The sequence below is a fragment of the Stylophora pistillata genome, chromosome 11 (assembly GCF_964205215.1).
Source record: "Stylophora pistillata chromosome 11, jaStyPist1.2, whole genome shotgun sequence".
Classification (NCBI taxonomy): domain Eukaryota; kingdom Metazoa; phylum Cnidaria; class Anthozoa; order Scleractinia; family Pocilloporidae; genus Stylophora; species Stylophora pistillata.
In genome coordinates, this window is record NC_142529.1 from 10,449,617 (window position 1) to 10,461,822 (window position 12,206).

Consider the following 12,206-nt stretch of genomic DNA (forward strand, 5'->3'; position numbering starts at 1 on the left):
GACACTTTAAAATTATTTCTATATCATTCAAAACCAAGACACTTCCTTATTTCCATTCAAAACAAGGAAAGACACTCATGGAATGACTTCCTGCACATCTAACCCATACAAGACCAAATGTGTGATAACACCATCATGTTTGTAAAATTTGTCTAGAGTCAAGACCATAGTCATAGCTTTTCAAATAGGAAATCACTTGAAAACAAGCCCATGTAATGTGTACAAGTTATGGTATGTTAAAAAAATCCTGGTTTAAAATGTTTTAACATTACAGTATTTTCAGTCAGAGACAAGCCAATTGACATTACCTGCATTTATCACAAACACCCGTGCTAATACATGAAAGCAGAAGTCAGATGAATAAATATTAAGCATGGTGGAAATTGCAGGCAAGCCCATAGCAAAAACTATGATAGACATTCCATGGGCTACATCCCTTAAAAGCTTGCCAATGTTTACAAAGGAGATAGATGCTCACAGAAACAAAAGTGGTAAACCGGCAAAAAACTTCAACAGATATTCCATGGTTTAAGTCCATTGAAAGCTTGCTGGCATTTTTGAATAAAGAGATAAATGCTCACTTAAACAAAGGTGCAAACAGAAGGCTACCAGCATTTCCAAGCCTAAAATGTAGCTATAAACTTCAAGAAATATGATATCTCTGTGGTTAGACACAGTATACAAACAGTTCCATTTTATCTTTCAAGAAGACAACCTATCTTTTTAGGACCACATTCTCTTCATGTTACTGGTAGTCCTTAGTAATGGTAATATAGTATTTCTGACCACTTGCAGCTAAGGCTGAAAAACGGGTACAGTTTGAGGTTGAGAACAGACGTCAGCATATCAGACGCCTCTGGCAGCTGCTTCAGTCCATAGATCTCACCTTCCCACACATCCCACCCCGGGGGAGGACACCCATCACACAGTAATCTCATGTGTGGGAAATTAATGTCTCCTACCTTAACCCTGCAGGAGATGGGACCTCCAATTATTCGTCCCTATCCGTGAAGACTAGAATATCCAACCATTTCTTGATGCTATAGAAAGGTAGCAAATTCTTCTAATTATTTCAAGACCTTGAGTGTTGGTCCGGCCAGGGCTCAAACCCTCCACCTCCCGCACAACAGTCCAGTGCACTATCCCTTGGGCTAACTGGGCGGTGGTCTTTAGATTAATGTGTATTTCTACACTCGCCAATGAACCATAAAAGTTTTACATTACCTTAAATTATGTAATTCAGCACATACACATTTCATATCATTATTACTGTGAATATTTGCTAGGGGATATTAGAGAAGCATTAAAAAGGTGACAAGTAAAGTCTACCATGTAGTATATATTTTATTATGATAACAAACTGAAAATGTGACCAGAGGAAATTGAAGAACCATTACGTGAGTGATAGACTTCTTTATCACAATTAAATACCGCAGCAGAAATTCTACACCACACCTGGCCACATTTGTTAACATTCTCTTTGCGATCAGCGAGCGATCAACATTGTTTGTACTTAGAGCAATCTGTAAAAATTTTTCGTGACAAGTTTCAATTTTAAAAAGTGGTGCAGCGATAATGGACTGAAGGAGGGCACGACAGATATTAAAGAACAACGATCTGGACAGCCAGGATGCCTTAAAGTTAGCTCATGCAGATGATGTAGGAGCACTGGAATTAACCCATCGGACAGAGGAAACCATTCATGCAGGCCTTAAACTTGTTGAGTGGCAACAACCAAGACCACAAGATGGAGGCCAAGCATTCGAGCGAGAGCACCCCAATAACTACCAACTAGTCACTAGCCAACTATAGTGGCTTGGAAGACCTGCTTAAAAAGATCCGTGGAATCTCAATGGATGACCCACTTCTAATGCTTGGAGCCACAGAGCAACCATTGTCTGTGCCCCTCGAGAGGGTTGACAACAACCCACATACATGTGTATTTAGGAACTCAGCCCCAAGCAAAGTCCAAGAAAGAAGATGAGACAAAACCTTTGCTTTTTCCTGACCTTAAGTACTGCGATTGACAATGGATCTGTTGAGGATGAGAAAGAAATTGGTGGGTCTGCCGCTTCCAATAGTTGTCCAACGTGCTCCTAGAGGTAAACTAAAATCGGAAAGCATGTGGGTTGCCGCAAATGCGAGAATTAAGCACAAGCTGTCAAACACAGGAAAGCTTTCAGGCCTATCCCAGATTACTGATTATCTCTCATACACCGTGAAAGTAGCAGAACTGCTTGAGTCTCACACTCATATATAATATTCTCACACTCCTATATAATAACGAATATCAAAAACTTCAGCATCAGAATGGATTTCACTGGGGCAGCAATGCGCAGTATCTTCATACATGGTTCCTTGTCAAACGTCGCGTACTGACTCGAACTAACCAAGCTCTGACTCAACCCGTGTTTACACCCACCTCCGTTAAACAATGGAGGATCTAATTCTTCATTGAATTATAGATTACCTAGCTATCTGGCATTACCCACCAGTATGGTTCAGTTGGTGGAAAGCGTTCAGATGTCTGCACTTAGAATCATATTTCCAGATTGCTCTTATGAGGCTGTACTCGTGAGCTGTGGCTTGCCAACTCTGTTAGCGTGCAGTGATGAGGCTTGCAGGCATTAAATTTTTTATGTCAACATCAAGGAGTCCAGCTTCCTTGCACACCTGCTGCCACAGCCCACGAATGTTGCTCAGGGGTATGGGTTGAGGTCCAGTTTTTCCTGTTCTCAATTCCACTTCGTCAGAACAGACCACCTTACTAAATTTATTACTCACAGTTACAATAAGGCTTAATTGTTTTTGCTTGTTATGCCAAGTGTATTGTGTTCTGTGTAGAATTGAATAAATTTTATTCTCTCCCTTGTAATGAAGTGTTTAATACCACTAAAGGGTAAAATGAACTGATTATTTATTTATTTATTTATTAAGACCACTAGATGTTGGTGAAGGGGGTGACTGCTTCTTTAGATCAGTATCTCAGTTATACAGTGATTTAAGTCGTCACCATGAAGTTAGAGCAGCTGGTGTTCAGTATCTTAGAGACAATCCCCAACGATTTACAGAAAGCACAGTAGATACATCATGGTTGCAGTTTAGATCTTATGTCTTTGGAAGGAACATGGGCTGATCACATTATTATACAAGCTGTAGCTGACGCACTAACTTTGAAGATCCACATCATAGAGTCAAGTGACAACTTTAGAGATATTAGTGTGGTGGAAGCAGTATATACCACAAATGATTAAACATCCATATATATATAGCACACATAGGTGAGATTCACTCAACATGTTCAGAATTTTCTGAAAGGAATTCAAATCAAACTGACCCAGGAGACTTGTGTATGGATTATTGTAAATCCACTAAAAGCATCCAAAAAAGAAAGTGCAGTTCTAACATAACAGAGTACTGTTACAAGAATCGGAATTGTCTAGAAAGTTCGTGAAGGTCAATGTCACACAATATGTTGTTTCAAGAATTTTCTAGAACTGTGACTCATCAGTTTAAAAATAGAGTTTGCTGTAATAGTTATAAATAGTTACTATTGTAATGGTTATAAATAGTTACTTTTGGAAACTTCTAGACTCTCTTCGGATGCTTATAAAAGCAGCTCGCTAGTCAGGTTGTTGTTGTGATTTGGGACTTCGTTCCCTGTTTGTGATTTCCAAGCGATATTGTGTGACAAGTGACAAGTGAAGGGATTTTCCCGTTCGGATGTGATACTGATATTCTGCTGTCAAGTCCAGAGCTGTTTACCATCGAGTGCGATACGTCGAAGGAAGTCTTCAGTAGAATTCGCCAAAGAGAAGGATAGTACTTTGCTTGTGGTCAGATAAGCGTGGATAAGTATATAGTTAATTTTAGTTGGATTTTTCCAAGAGTAGTCGATAGCTTGTGTTAAGTTACCTCCCATTGTTTACAGTTAAATAAATTGTGTTTCACAGAAATAGCCAGGTTATTATCTTTCTGCCGGTAATCAGTTACCGTGACAGTAACAAAAGAAAAGATTGTCAGAAAATGGCATCAACAGTGAAATGCTTGCAATACTATTGCTGAATGTCAAACAAGCAAAACCAAAAGGAAGAGCAAAGAGCTAGCTTTATGAGGCAATATAGAGCAGCTAAATCATCAATTGAGCAAAAAGAAAGGCAAAGAATAAACAAGAAAAATTGCAGGGCATCTAAGACATCAATTGAAAATAAGGAAAAACATACTGAATATAAGAAACACTATAGGGCATCAAAGAGATCTGCAGAGCAAAAAGCTAAAAAATAATGAATACATGAAAAATTATAGAGCATCAATGCAATTTGATGAGGAAAAGGCTTAAAATAATGCCTATATGAAAAAATAAAGAGACGTGTGGTGCACATGAAAATATTGAATCGTTAATTTGCAAGTTTCATGAAATAGTGTCTCAAGGACCACTGTACATTTTTTGTACCTGCTGTGATCAGTTATGGTATAAACCTAGTGTACTTCACACTGATAAGCTAAGGCAGTCCAATCCTGATGTTGAGATATACCTCTGTAATAAATTGTGTTGATGACATTGAATGGGTATGCACAACATGCTATAAGCACTAAGTAAATACAGAGTTCTGCCTTGTGCTGTAGCTGATGGTATGGTGTTTCCAAATAAGCTAACAGTTTTTGAATTAAATGAATTAGAGTGTAGATTGCTAGCACCAAGAATTGCTTTTCAAAAATTAATACAAGCTCCCAGAGGGAAGCAGCTAAAAATACATCCTGATGTAGTGAATACCGTGATTGTGTTTCCATGGTTACCAAGTGAGACTGGTACAGTTAAAGTGAATTTAAAAATACAATTGCAACACAAGAGCTCTGCAATGTCTTTAAATGTAAGACTACATAAAGTTGTTCTAGCTGCACACTGGCTGAAAAGTAATAGTGGCCTTTACAAGGATGAAGGTGTTGCATTGAATGCAGACTGGATTATTGATTTTAATGGAGAAATTTTAGAAACTGAAAGCAGTGAAAGTGCATTTCACCAGCAATATGTAACAGATGAACAAAACTGTAACAATATAGCTTCTCATAATTTAGATGATGAAGATGAATGGAGTGAAGATGAAGTAGAGGTTCCTGCAGGTGTTACTGATACTATGCTAAAAGCAACTGACTTTTTTTGAAGATAATGAGTTTCAAAATATTTTCAATGTTGCAACAGATGAGGGAAATAGACCATTAAGTATATTCAGAATTAAGCATTCAGAAGAATTAGCAAATCCTGGAATATTTCTTGGCCAGAAAAAACCTGAAAATGAGCACCATATGGTTCGGGTTCCCTATAATGATATCTGTACTGTAAATCTGAGCTCAAAAGATCAGATTGTTACTCCTAAATATTTTCTGGTTTTTCGCATTTCCTTTTCTACCCTTTGTAGTTTCTTTTGTGTCATTATCTTTAGCGTTCGTGGTTTTTCTGCCGCAGAAATCTATTATTCTTCGTATTGGTTAGTTTTGTCCAACGTGCTCACGAAACTCCTTGAGTTCTAGTCAACATGTCATCATGTTAAGATCCATAAAGCTCAACATCAAAGTTGTGAAATCCCTAACGCAGACACAGAAGTAAGTCATTCACTTTGTGCGGGTTGTGCATTGTATTACTGAAATCTAAAGTTCGTTTTCATAGTTTTAAGGTTGTTTCTAGTTGATCTAACTGTAGTTTTTCACTGTCTTTATCTCCTAGTTTTTGAAACTACTTTGTACATTATCTTTACACCCCCCAATCATCGCATCCCTTCTTTTTCAATGTTGTTTACGTCTCATTGCTCCACTTCAGTAATTCATTTACATCCTTATCATCATGAGCATCACTATTGTAGCAAAAGTTCTTAAAGCGCATCAAGAATTGTTTGTCCTAACATGGGATTAAACAATCATCCAGTGAGTAACATTCTACGCTCATATTCGTTTTTAAAATTCTATGATTTGTGAATTCAGTGTGTACCATCCAACACAACGTTCCAATGCTCAGTTTGTCTGAATTACAAATCAGAAACGTCCATAATGGCAACAAATGAAGCCACCCGCTCAAACAAAGGATCACCAAGTGACTGTCAACATCCCACTCAGAAACAGCGATGACAGAACGGAATTCCCTTATCACATTCTAGAGAATGTCAAAGAGGGAAATTTGGAAACTCTCAAAAACGAAAGAGAAAACGAAAATGCCAAAAACTTTGATACCGATTTGAGTGGAGTTTCAAAGGTCCGAAAATTAATGAAAAAAGGCGAAGAAAAGAATGCCTCAGCTGAAACAACAACGAGCAAGGACATTAACAGCAGTTTCCCACAAATAACCCGAAGTCAACAAGTTAATGACCAACAGGAGAAACTTAGATGTTGTCAAAGCTGAACTCAATCTATTGGACAGTTTATGTAAACAATTCCATGATGCCCACAATATTTATTATGATGAATTGACCTTACTGGTAGAAAGGGAAACCACCCTTTGTTATTTCAATGACAAGGAAAGTGACGTTTTCGAGTACCACAAGGAAGTTACTAATTCAATGATTGAGTGCGAAGCAAGAATAAGTGATCATATAGGAAGATTATTGGATAAGCAGTCAGTCAAGTCCCACTCCTCAAATTCGTCTCAGTCATTGCGCTCTTTGCAGTCGGCTCATATGAAAGAAAAGGCCAAAGTCACCAAATTCATGGCAGAACACTACTTGTTTGAAGAAAAAATCAAACTGCTAGCCGCTGAAAAACAGTTACAAATCAACCTCGAAATAGCCAAAACCAAAGCCAGAGAACGGGTGTTCGAAGAATTGGAAAAGGAACAAAAACTGAGATTACCGCAAGCAGATGAGGAAACTCCTGAATCCTTTCTTAAGCTACCAACACCCACTACTGGTCACAAACACAAATGGCTGTCCACAATTATTCAACAATTGTTGAATTCATTCCACCTGTATCAAAACAAATAAAGGGAATGGTAACCTCCCAGAATCAGCAAGCCACTGCAATCGCCCTTCCAGAGCCTGAAGTACGAAAGTTCAAAGGGAACCCTATGGAGTGTAAAACCTATTTGATGGCATTCGATGCGTGCATTCAGTCGACAGTAACCAACAGCGCACACAGGCTCTACTTGACCAACATCTCATAGGAGAACCCAAAGAACTGATAAGTGGATATCTCCACATCAAACCAGACTACGGCTATAAGGAAGCTCAATACCTTCTTCAAAGGGAATATGGTGATCCATACAAAGTATCCACAGCATACATGAAAAAGCTTACCGAGTGGCCACTTATCAAGTGCGACAAGGAACTGTATTGGGTCCTCTTATGTTCTTGTTATATGTCAACGATATTGGCAATGATGTAACTTCCAATATTAAATTGTTTGCTGATGATTGTCTGCTTTTTTGTCCTGTGACATCAACACAGGACACATGTGCATTGCAGGATGATCTGGATTGCCTGGTGAAATATGGTCAAAAGACTGGCATATAACTTTCAATCCAGTGAAATGCTGTCTTATGGATCTCGAGACTATGGTCAAAGCTAGAGTTCTACTATAACATCTCAGGATCAATTCTGAAACCATTGTCTGATCACCCATACCTTGATGTGCACTTGTCATGTGACAGGCGATGGAACAAACATATTGATATTATAACAACCAAAGCAACAAATCAACTCAACTTTATTAAGCGCAACCTTAGCAAATGCTCCACAGATATTAAGTCAATGGCATATTCCACCATTGTTCGCCCTCATCTTGAATTTGCCTCAGCCGCAGGGGACCTGTACACCAAGAGTAACATCATGCAGATTGAAGCTGTTCTGAGAAGAGCTGCTCGCTTCGCCCTCATTTGTTATGATAGATATAACACTAATGTATCTGGTCTCATTAAGCAGCTTGGCTGGGACAGTCTTGAATCCAGAAGAACTGCAAATAGACTACATGTGTCCTACAAAGCAGTTAACAACAAGATAGCCATAAAATTACCTGAGGATCTGAAGCAACCAATAAGAGCCACAAGAAACCACCATTCACAATCTTTCATTCAATTACCTACTAGCCCTAATTATTATAACAATAGCTTCTTTCCAAGGACCATCCGTGAGTGGAACTCTCCAAATGACCAAATCGTTATGACCCCATCTCTAAATGTATTTTAAAAATGTTAAAGAATCAGAATTTCTTATATTAAATTAAATCAAATATGTGACCCGTTTTTAAAAATTTATCGAACTATTTATATATGTGATATTATGTATTATTATGTACAGAATTTCATTTACGAATTACTTATTTAGATCATAACTGATACCTTTTTTGTAATTATTATCATTTTATTGTAACTACTATTTTTAAAATCCTAGTGATACAAAAGTGTTAAGGATGATAAATGTAGATGTAGACGAAGGACCTGCTCTGAAGAGCTTCTATATCTTCCTTAGTAAGTGCAATAGCGCTATGAAAACCATATCCCACTTGGCCGTCCTACACCATCCTACAAACATACAGGCAGTAGTTCAGAAGCTCCCTTCGCTCTACAAACATAGTGGTGCAAAAATGTTGTGAAAACAAGACGTAAAGACAGCAAAGTTGCAGGCTTCGCAGAATTGGTAGAGTTCTCGGAATATGCTGCTGAGTCTGCAAATGATCCAATTTATGGCAAAGTTAAAGTACATGTACGCTACGGTGTTATTCAAAAAACAACCTTCTGGAAGAATTCTTGCAGTTTCTACTGAGGTTTAGCACACAGAATGCAGTCAACAGGCCCTCCTTTCTGAACATTTGTTGCCATCACTAGATTTTATGTTGTTACAGTCCTCAACGTTATTGTGCGACAAACGTAACCTTATAGCAAAGAATTTGCTGATATGTTGAACCGTTTGAGAGAAGGAAAATATTCAAAAGACGACGTGTAAAATTTAAAGAGAGGTTAATACAATCTAATAATAGAAATTGGTATAATTACTCAGGTGATTATAGAAATTCTCGCGCTCTTATTGACCGAGAATGGCATCATGTTCTGCTATAATCACCTCCAGCGAGGAGATTATGGTTTCAAAATGGCCACCTCTTGCTTTGTTGATGTGTCTGAAGAGGAAATTAATTTAATGAAAGAAAATGCCATTCCAAGGAATACCAAACACGCCACAAAGTTTGGAATGACACTCTTCAAAGGTAAGGTGTGAAAATTGTGCTTAACATAACAAAGAAACCATTTAATTCCCATGAAAATTTTGCTTACGTTGACATGCATGAATAAATCAAAACAACTACATTAACAGCTATTTTGTCTTCACAGAGGTTAGTGATATAAAGGCCTTCTATTTTTGTTACTCTATTTAGTCCAACAAAATGTATATGAGGAATTGCTCTTCTAGTATCAGAGTTGACGACAATCCTTGTCTCCATGTCACCCTTGTGACCTGGAAACTGTTTCCTTACGAATGTATCTGTCCAGTTTTCCTGGGATCACTAGGTAGCTGTTTCAAGATTTTGTCTCTGAGTTCCTGTGATTGAGCTCCCATGACACTGTCATGTGCTTTGATACTATACTTGATAGGGCACAGTGTGCGCTATCATTGAACTCTTTGACCTTGGTATTCTGTATAAACAAGTGTGGAGCTTCAACTGGATAATTAACAATTATTTGCCAAGACCATAACTTGCCTAAACTGTAACATAACAACCTTGGCAAGTTTATGCAAAACCAGACTGGTCTGTCAAATACCTCTTCAAACTGCAGACAACATTTCAAGCTTCACATGCTGCACTTCAGAGTTTCCTGAAGTCCATAAACTGCCAAACAGCTCTCTCAGACATGAAAATTAATGAGCTCAAGAAATTGTTGTTGACGGCAGGCCCACAGCAAATGATAGTAAGCAAGTCATAACAACTGATATCACAATTTCTGACACCAGAATGAACGTGTACTAGATAGCGTAAACTAGTTGACAATGGTTGACATTTAATTCAGTGACATTCAACATGTTACATGCCCATCAACTGGTGAACACCTCTATTACGAAGAGACATTGGTCCACTCAAAAAATTATTACTTTGGTTGTTGAGTTTCTGTTACTAGTGATCCTATATTAAATATTGTTATTCAGTTTACATTTAATTCAATGACATTCAATGTTACTGTTCTCATGCAAGTGAATTAACTGACAGAGTCCTCTATTACTCAGAGACAGTGGTATGCTCGAGGAACTGTTGCATTGGTGGTTCAGTTTCTGTAAATATTGATAATGCGCTAGATATTGTTCATATCAGTTTACATTTAAATCAGTGACATTTAAAATATTAAATTAATTACCACCTCCTGGTTACCTCAGTTGGTAGAGCACCGGACTGTTATGCATGAGGTTGAGAGTTCAAGCCCTGGCCGGACCAACACTCAGGGTCTTAAAATAACTGAGGAGAATTTGCTACCTTTCTATAATATCAAGTAGATATTCTAGTCTTCTTGGATAAGGACGTATAAACCGTTCGCCCCGTCTCCTGCAGGGTTAGGGGTATGAGATGTTAATTTCCCACACACAAGATGACTGTGTGATGGATGTCCTTCCCTGGGGTGGGATGGGTGGGTGTTCTGAGGGCCACATTTGCATTTAAACGAGCTATTGCTCATATCCGATATGTCATATGAAAGTCACGCTTAACAAAAGGCTCTATCGGATATCGCGTGACACCCGCTGTAACGCGACCGACTAAAGAATCAGCGAATTTTGGAAGATTTTGCTCTCTCTCTTTCGCTTAAAGAACGTTGTCGTTCTGTTACCTCCAGATTATAAAAGCAAAATTGTTAAGCTTTACGTAGAGGTGCAAATTATACCGTTAAACAATAATCTTGTACTGGCAAATAAATATTTTGTGTTGCTGACTCGCGCTATTTTAAGAGGTTTTGATTTCATTTTTTCGAGACAAGGCAAAGACTCTGGGCCGAGGTTTGTACAACGCATGCTCAAATGTGTGCGTTACCGCCAAATTCGAAAAGAATAATAAATTCCGCGTATTTTGATGTATAATTCATAAGGGTGCGGTAAAGTTTCGGCCTGGCAAATGGGCCTTGAAATCAACGCTTTGGTTCTATTTCTGCTGCTAACCTTTATAAACAGCGCGAGTGCGATAGAACAGGAATTCGATGGAGCGGAATCCGGAGATGTCCCTTCATTTACGTACGAAATAAACAAGTAAGTATAGATTCAAGTTTCGTGTATTTCTTCGAAGATTCATTGTGTTAAAGATCCTTTTCTATCTTGTTTGGTAGCTACCTCATCTATACAGTCTGTAAAGAATTAGAGGGGAAAATCGACGACTTAAGTACTGAGTCTGCTTGGTCGGCGAGAATAAGAAGAATTTTTGAAGAGTCTGCGCTGAAAGGTTTAAAGTGCACCTACACTCAAAAAATTTTTTTCGCTTAACGAAGTAAGCTTATTTTTTTGAGTATTTCTGCGCAAAAATTTTTTTATTTGCTCAAATCTTCAATTTTCTATGCCCAGTCAAAATACGGAAAATCGGCCGCCATCTTGCCCCACGACCGAGTTTAAAGAAGAATGGCTCTAGCGGGTAATGTGACGTCAAATCGAGAACACGAAAGTCTGCATCTCACACATTTTCACTTGTTTGGGAAGATTGTCGTCGATATCGTCCGAAATATGCCGACTAGGTGTGTTGTATGAAGATTGTATGGAGCGCGATACCCTCTTGCAAATTTCGCACGTTGCCACATCCTTCTACAACACACTTAGTCGGCATATTTTCGGACAATTATCGACTACAACCTTCTCAAACAAGTGAAAATGTGTGAAAAGCAGACTTTCGTATTCTCAATTTGACGTCACATTACCCACTAGAGCCATTCCTCTTTAAACTCGGTCGTGGGGCAAGATGGCGGCCGATTTTCCGTATTTTGACTGGGCATAGAAAATTGAAGATTTGAGCAAATAAAAAAATTTTTGGGCAGAAATACTCAAAAAAATAAGCTTACTTCGTTAAGCGAAAAAAATTTTTTGGGTGTAGGTGCACTTTAATCTTAAACAATCGTATCGTAAATGTCTTCAAGAAGAAAATTTCGCTTCTTCTCTCGGCGTTGAGGAAAGCTGGTCAAAAAGGTGGTCGCCATGTTAAGAAGCTTAAAGAAAAGTGGCAGAAAGAGACGTACTCATTCAAGATATTCTATAATGAAATTGAAGCGT